Genomic DNA, 7,591 nt, shown 5'->3' with positions numbered 1-7,591 from the left:
TAGATGAATGCAGTTTCAACAACAATAAAGGAACTTGACAACATCCAGGAAAAAATAGCCCGCGTGATTGCTCCTACTTCAACGAACGTTCGAATCCTTCACCACCGACGAACAGTAACACCCTTGTGGATCAAATACACGATGCACTGCAGTAACTCACCAAGGTTCCTTAGTCAGCAACATACAAACCCATGACCGTTAACACCTAGAAACATAAGATGTGCAACTACCTGGGAACCAACCTCCTTGAGTCCCCCCCGTCCCCCCCAAGTCACTCACGACATTTGCTTGGAAATATAACGCAGTTCCTTCTCTGTCGCAGAGAAAAATCACGGAACACCCTTCTAACAGCACAGAACGTGTATCTATACCTAGAGCTGCAGCAGTTCGGAAAGGAAACTCATCACCACATTCTGAAGGGCAATAAGCGCCGGCCTAACTGCGACTCCCAGGTCCCGTAAATTAATTTTTAAAAACATTGAACATAGAGCAGTACAGCACAGAACAGGCCCTTTGGCCCTCGATGTTGTGCCGAGCAATGCTCACCCTACTCAATCCCACGTATCCACCCTACACTAGTAACCCAACAACCCCCCCCCTTAACCTTACTTTTAAGGACACTACGGGCAATGTAGCATAGCCAATCCACCTAACCTGCACATCTTTGGACTGTGGGAGGAAACCGGAGCACCCGGAGGAAACCCACGCACACACGGGGAGGACGTGCAGACTCTGCACAGACAGTGACCCAGCCGGGAACCGAACCTGGGACCTTGGAGCTGTGAAGCATTTAGGCTAACCACCATGCTACCGTGCTGCCCCTACTACCGTTTGATTGCAACATCGTTCCCCTGTTCTTCAAATATTAATTATCCTGAAACACCCTCTCTAAGCACCGCCTGTCTTTCAAAGGCAAACAACAAACAAATTGAGCGTCATATTTTAAACATTGTAATTAAATTGTTTACTATTTAGGAGTTTAAGATTAGATATGATTATGCTGGAATCTCCCAAATGCTCTCCAAAATCATTTTCACATGTGCATCCATGTTTCCTGAATTAAGAACCGATTGATTACCGCTGTGAACAAACATGGTCATTGTCCGTATCTAGCACTGAGGCGGGTTTCTGTCAAACGTCGGTGGTGGAAGTTCTGATCGAGCACATTCTGACTTCTCATTTCGTGTTGAAAAAATAAGTAAAATGCGTGGATCATTCTCTGCTATTATGAGATAATGCTGCAATATAATTGGAAGACCACAGGTTCTTGGAGGTTAATTCCTCCAAACTTTGTTTTTCATGAACAGTCTCAGGCTGACGTAATCTTCGAACTGATATAATTTATTTCCTTCCTGGATACATCAGTAACACTCGTGAACTTGACTATGTGATTATGATGGTAGATATGCCACAAACTGGTCTGGTATTTCTTGAACATTATTCGGAACATGTTTCTTATTCAATGAATTATGTACATTGACTCATTTTGATTATTTTCCAAAGGTCTCCTACACTGTGTAGACGGTAAGGCTGATTGAGAATATCGGAAACCTTCATGGAGTAGCTGTAGGATTCTATGATTATATCATTGTGACAAAGGAAGAGGGAGGGGGAGAGCGAGGGCTCTGCAGGTACGATTTAAACGATAGAGGCTAGTGTATACACAGAATGATCTAATAACAGTATATGAGTGTCTTCAATTAATTCAAAAACTGGATAGAATACGTTGACCATATGGTCGTAGCCAGTTCCCCAAGAGCAAATTAAATATATTTAGAAAAAGGATCAAGGCGTTCATGTGGAATAGGATGTAGCTTTTTTTTCTCCTCTCCGGACAATTTAAGATATCAGCTTACTCTTTTGCTGTAAATATGTGTAATTCTCTGACCGGAATTTCTATTTGAATTTCGTTTGGTTGCATGCTGCAGTTCCAAAATAGATGACCATCAAATTAACTGGAAAAGTCAGAGTAAGTAGCTGAAAACAAAGCATTGAGTTGAGCAATGCAGGAGAAAGCAACCCATCGTTTTAAAGATTGCATTGTCCGTTTGTTTCTTTTTGATCGGGTGTGCTGGATGATTTGAGGAAAATAATACCGAACATGAAAGCATATTTCCAAAATGTCAATGAGCAAGGGAGCTTTCGAGGACATTTAATTGTTGTTAACCTGAAGAATTGGAAGACGTTCAAATATTTATGTAGGAACATAATGTTGCGGACAAACGTCCGGTAAATGTATAGTGCCTTAAAGTGTGATGATTTAGCGATATGTCTTAGACCATAAGACCATAAGACATAGGAGCGGAAGTAAGGCCATTCGACCCATCGAGTCCATTCCACCATTCAATCATGGTTGATTTCAACTCCATTTACCCGCTCTCTCCCCATAGCCCTTAATTCCTCAAGAAATCAAGAATTTATCAATTTATGTCTTAAAGACACTCAATGTCCCAGCCTCCACCGCCCTCTGTGGCAATGAATTCCACAGACCTACCACTCTCTGGCTGAAGAAATTTCTCCTAATCTCTGTTCTAAAGTGACTCCCTTTTATTCTAAGGCTGTGCCCCCGCGTCCTAGTCTCCCCTGCTAATGGAAACAACTTCCCTACGTCCATCCTATCCAAGCCATTCATTATCTTGTAAGTTTCTATTAGATCTCCCCTCAACCTCCTAAACTCCAATGAATATAATCCCACGATCCTCAGACGTTCATCGTATGTTAGGCCTACCATTCCTGGGATCATCCGTGTGAATCTCCGCTGGACCCGCTCCAGTGCCAGTATGTCCTTCCTGAGGTGTGGGGCCCAAAATTGCTCACAGTATTCTAAATGGGGCCTAACTAGTGCTTTATAAAGCCTCAGAAGTACATCCCTGCTTTTATATTCCAAGCCTCTTGAGATAAATGACAACATTACATTTGCTTTCTTAATTACGGACTCAACCTGCAAGTTTACCTTTAGAGAATCCTGGACTAGGACTCCCAAGTCCTTTTGCACTTTAGCATTATGAATTTTGTCACCGTTTAGAAAATAGTCCATGCCTCTATTCTTTTTTCCAAAGTGCAAGATCTCGCACTTGCCCACGTTGAATTTCATCAGCCACTTCTTGGACCATTCTCCTAAACTGTCTAAATCTTTCTGCAGCCTCCCCACCTCCTCAATACTACCTGCCCCTCCACCTATCTTTGTATCATCAAGATGTCTTGCAAGATGTTAATTTAAAAACTGGAGATCAAATCGAAACTGTTGAATCAATTTTGTAATAATGTTTCCTTGGATCTGAAATTGTCAGCGATTTAAACAGGAAACAGTTGATCGCAGAGGTTGAATAATGTTGAGCTCACATTCATATGATGTCGGAAGGCCTCTCATCTTTTAACGAAACATTGTTTAAAAATTAAAGCCATATAGTGATGTGCCTGCCCGTTAGATTCGTCAGCAAGGCTTGATAAGTAGTAATGGAATTAAGTGGAAGCCAGAAGATTTACGGTACGCTCATTAGCAGTAAGTTTCTGTCAAATGTCGATTGCATACATTGGGAGAAAGAACGTTTCAACGTTTGACATTGTTAAACGCATCATTTCGAATACGTTGATTTTACTGTTAATCTCGTGAGATGATATCATGAAAAGAATTATCTGAAGAGTACTTCTCGACATAGTTCCCAACACGTGTCAGTTGCTTTGTCATCTGCCCGAATTCCTCGTCAAATAGACACTGTGCTCTTCTGTCAAGCTATCGTATTTCAGGTTGAAGCTTTAATCGGCAATTCTATGTGATCATCTTTATATATGTTTGATTTCCAATCGTCTCTTGATATTTACTGGTTTACATTTGTTTTATTTTCTAGAAAAAAAAGCCATTCGAAAAGGCAAGCCACTGAGAATCCGTTGCCGTTTTATGTTAAACGTGATGATGCTGCACTGTTGCAGAGAGAGGGAGTGAGAAAGTGGGCAGCGAGAGAGAGAGGGATTGAAAAGAGAGGGAGTGAGAGGCCAGGTCCTCAGAGCAACATCGAACCCGCTCCAGTGAGCTACAATATAAGCATTACATTATACATTTGTTTGAAGCGACACCTTTTCAAGATTGATGCAATATGATTCAGCCTCAGGTCGCGTAAAGCGGAGTCAAAAGAAATTCTTGCTACTAGGGTTGAACAGCATTTTCTTTCCATCGAACAGAAATCCTGCCTGAAAAATATATATCCCCGCGAAGCAAGCACAGGTTTGACGGAGCAAATTTTAATTGCGGAACGGGAGTCCCCACTATTTTGTCCTACAATGTGAAAGAAAAACTAAAGTTGCCAGGCTGACAATTAACTGGTGACGACTGTAAACCGAAGTACGATATCTCGAGGCTACTGTGAGATTGAGAATTCGGCTTGCGTAAACAATATCAGCCGATGTGCGAATTGAATGGCGAGCATGGCTTCTCGGAAACCAAACGGACAGGCAGACTACAGCCTTCATCAGATGCTTCTGTCGCATGTAAAGGACAATGGGCTTGATCTTATGCCCCCACACCCGCCACTTAGCGCGTGTTTGTCGGCCGCACGTACTTCACTGTATTCCCGCCGTTTGTCCATTACATTTCCCGTTGAAATCCCCTCACGCCTCCAGGCGGCGTCCGCTGTCTTCAAGAACAGAGAAACGCAATGGCGGTTTTGCCATCCACATGTTACTTTGGAATAGTTTGTTCAACTACACATCTGAAATCTTGCCTCCAATTGTAAAGTCTGAAAAATGGTAAAGAATTGACACTATGTCTGTCGCTGCCTCGTTAAAATTAAAAAATAATCAACAGATTTAGGTTTTGAATGATGGAGTTGAAAAACTTTACAGGTGGCAGTGGTCATGGTGACATTTTTTGTGAAATAGTCAATCTTTTTCAGAATGGACATGAAACACTGAGACTACGACACAATGTTTCAATTCAACAAGAGAACTATGAATTCTTCTGGACAGAGGATCAGGGCGATCTTTTTAAATACATGCTGCTTACTATTGTACTGTTTCAAAGATTTTACTAAGTGTACATATGTCTTGCATATGCAGGGTAAGACAGACATCCATTTGAGTGTCACAAACGTAGTGATGGTTTGAAAATGACCTGATATGCGTTGTAATATTGAAAATGGACGGAGGGGTAACTCTTTACTTTTTTCGACGATTCCAGCAATATTAAGGAAATTATTTGTTCTGATCAAGGGGGCATAGCATCAGAAGAACATAGGGACAGGAGTGATCAATTCATCTCGGCATGTCCCGCCATTTAATAATATCGTGGTCGATGTGGCCTAACTGCAAAACGTCGTCTCTGGCCCACATCCATTAATAACTTGACTGAACAAAATCTGCCTATCTCGGATTTAAATTAAGCACCTGTTCGAGCTTCCACTGCTGCCTGTGGTGCAGAATTCCAAAACTCTCCTACCCTTTGATTTAAGAAGTGCTTCCTAACATCTTTCCAGAACAGCCTAGATCTAAATGTTAGATTATGCGCCCTAGATTCAGAATCTGCTACAACTGAAAATGCTTTATCTCTACCTACACTGTATTTGCCTGAAAATGTCATAATTACTTCGATCAGAACACTCATTAACCGTCTAAATTCACGCGACGGCAGGCCTAATTTGTGCAACCACTCCCTGTAATGGAAACCAGCTTGTCCAGGTATATTTTTGTAAACCTATGTTGCATTTCTTTCATGGCCACAATATCCTTCCTAACGTGTGTTGTCACATAACATCTCATTATTTATAATGCAATGTTCCAGATTTAAGTGCGACCAATCTATTCATCTCTTTGATTATTTTCACCCCTTTTTCTGGTATTTTAAGGATACACGTACTCACGTCCCCAAGCCACTTTGGACATCTACTGTACCTCATCGCTTTCCATTTTCGAGTACTCTGCTCAGTCCATTTTTCGTTCAAATCAACAAACCCACATCATTTGCCACAATTTTGCTCATTCAGCTCGTCTGTCAATATCTCCTCGCTATTTTAGGCTTTCATCCCGGCAGTCGAAAATGTCATCTTTTTAATCATTATCGAATTTCATTACATTACTTCCTGTGTCATATTCTAAATCGTGAAATAATAATATGAATCAATGGACCCCAAACAGATCCCCGTCATACACCTCTCGTCACCTCCTGCTGTTTGGTTATTTACCCATTAACCCAATTCGGTCGCTTGCCATTCAACACATGTCCTAAGCATGTCAATAATTTGCCCTCGGCCCTGTGAGCTTACTCAGTCTTTTATGTGTATTGTTATAAAATACTTCCTTTAAGTCAATATAAATAAGATTATTGGACATTTACGTGTCCACTCGGTGAATCGCCCCTCAAAAATGTAAAAGGATAATTTAGACGTGGAATTGCCTTCACGAGTCCATGCTGTCTTGCCCTGACCGACCGATTTTATTTGTGGTATTCAGTTACCCCATCCTTGATAAGAGACTCCAGAAAATTCACCACATCAGGTGCTAGGCTAACCCGTCTCTTGCACCCAACTTTTTACGATTTACACTTGTTAAAACGTAGACTGGCATGTGCGAATTTCTAATCCAGAAGGAGCAGACCGTAATCTTAAATTTTACAATAAACGCATCTGCAATGTACTCCCTTACTTCCTTTAATACCCTCGCGTAAAAACCAACAGTGCTGGCGATTTATCACCCATTTGTTTCGGTTGCTTCCTCGCCACCGATCCTGTAATTACGTTAAATGTATTAAATCCCACTCCACTATTGACTGTTAATTTTGTTTTCAGGACTTGCAGAAAGTTCTCAGTTGTTAGGGGCGGAACTGTGGCGCACTGTGACAGCCCTGCAGCCTCGCGGCGCCGAGGTCCTAGGTTTAATCCCGGTTCTGGGTCACTGTCCGTGTGGAGTTTGCCCATTCTCCCGGTATTTGCGTGGGATCCCCCCCCCCTACCTCGCAACCCAAGGTTGTGCAGGGTAGATGGATTGGCTACGCTAATTTGGAGCTCTACATTTATAAAAACTAAATAAAATAAAATGCTCTCAGTTGTAAATACTAGACAAAATAATTGTTCAACATGTCCACTATTTCCCTTTTGTCACTGGCAATTTATTCTTACTGATCGTTGCGTCCCTTGCAAATTTCCATTCATGGAACACTTCACGAATCTGCGTGTCATCCTTGCAGAGGGCTCATGCTAATCTTCTCTGCATCGTTCAAATTTTAGTATATGTGCTGCCGAAGCCGAATTACCTTTCATAACAACTTTTAGTAGATCTTCTGAGCTGCTTTGTGACACGGTGTTCTTCTTTGCAGCTATCATCTGTGCCCCGTTTCACATTTTAAGCTTTTTCTATCAATTCTATTCTGTCATTAAGCTTCTTATTTGTCCATGGCTGTTTTTTGTGTGTTTTTTGTGATGCGGCGCTTTTTTGCCTTGGAGGAATATACTCGCTCTATGTGTTGTTCAACGTTTCTTTCAATATTATCCACTGATCTTCAATCACTTTAAACATTAACAGATTTTTCGTGTTGACTTTAGCACTGTACTTCATCCCTTTTAAGTCAGACTGACCCAAGCCTATCATCCTAATATCAGATTCG

The 7,591-nt window shown here is 41.5% G+C and overlaps 1 non-coding gene across 1 annotated transcript; it reads right to left on the bottom strand.

The window, feature by feature from the left end:
• Positions 1-7,131: 7,131 nt before the first annotated feature.
• On the bottom strand, positions 7,132-7,240 carry LOC119975292. Its single transcript, XR_005462710.1, has one exon. It is a non-coding gene; the product is annotated as a U6 spliceosomal RNA (small nuclear RNA).
• Between the last annotated feature and the right edge of the window lie 351 nt (positions 7,241-7,591).

Source organism: Scyliorhinus canicula, chromosome 12 (assembly GCF_902713615.1).
Source record: "Scyliorhinus canicula chromosome 12, sScyCan1.1, whole genome shotgun sequence".
In the NCBI taxonomy this organism is placed as follows: domain Eukaryota; kingdom Metazoa; phylum Chordata; class Chondrichthyes; order Carcharhiniformes; family Scyliorhinidae; genus Scyliorhinus; species Scyliorhinus canicula.
The sequence above is the reverse complement of the archived record's forward strand: the minus strand, read 5'-3'. Positions and strand labels throughout refer to the sequence as shown.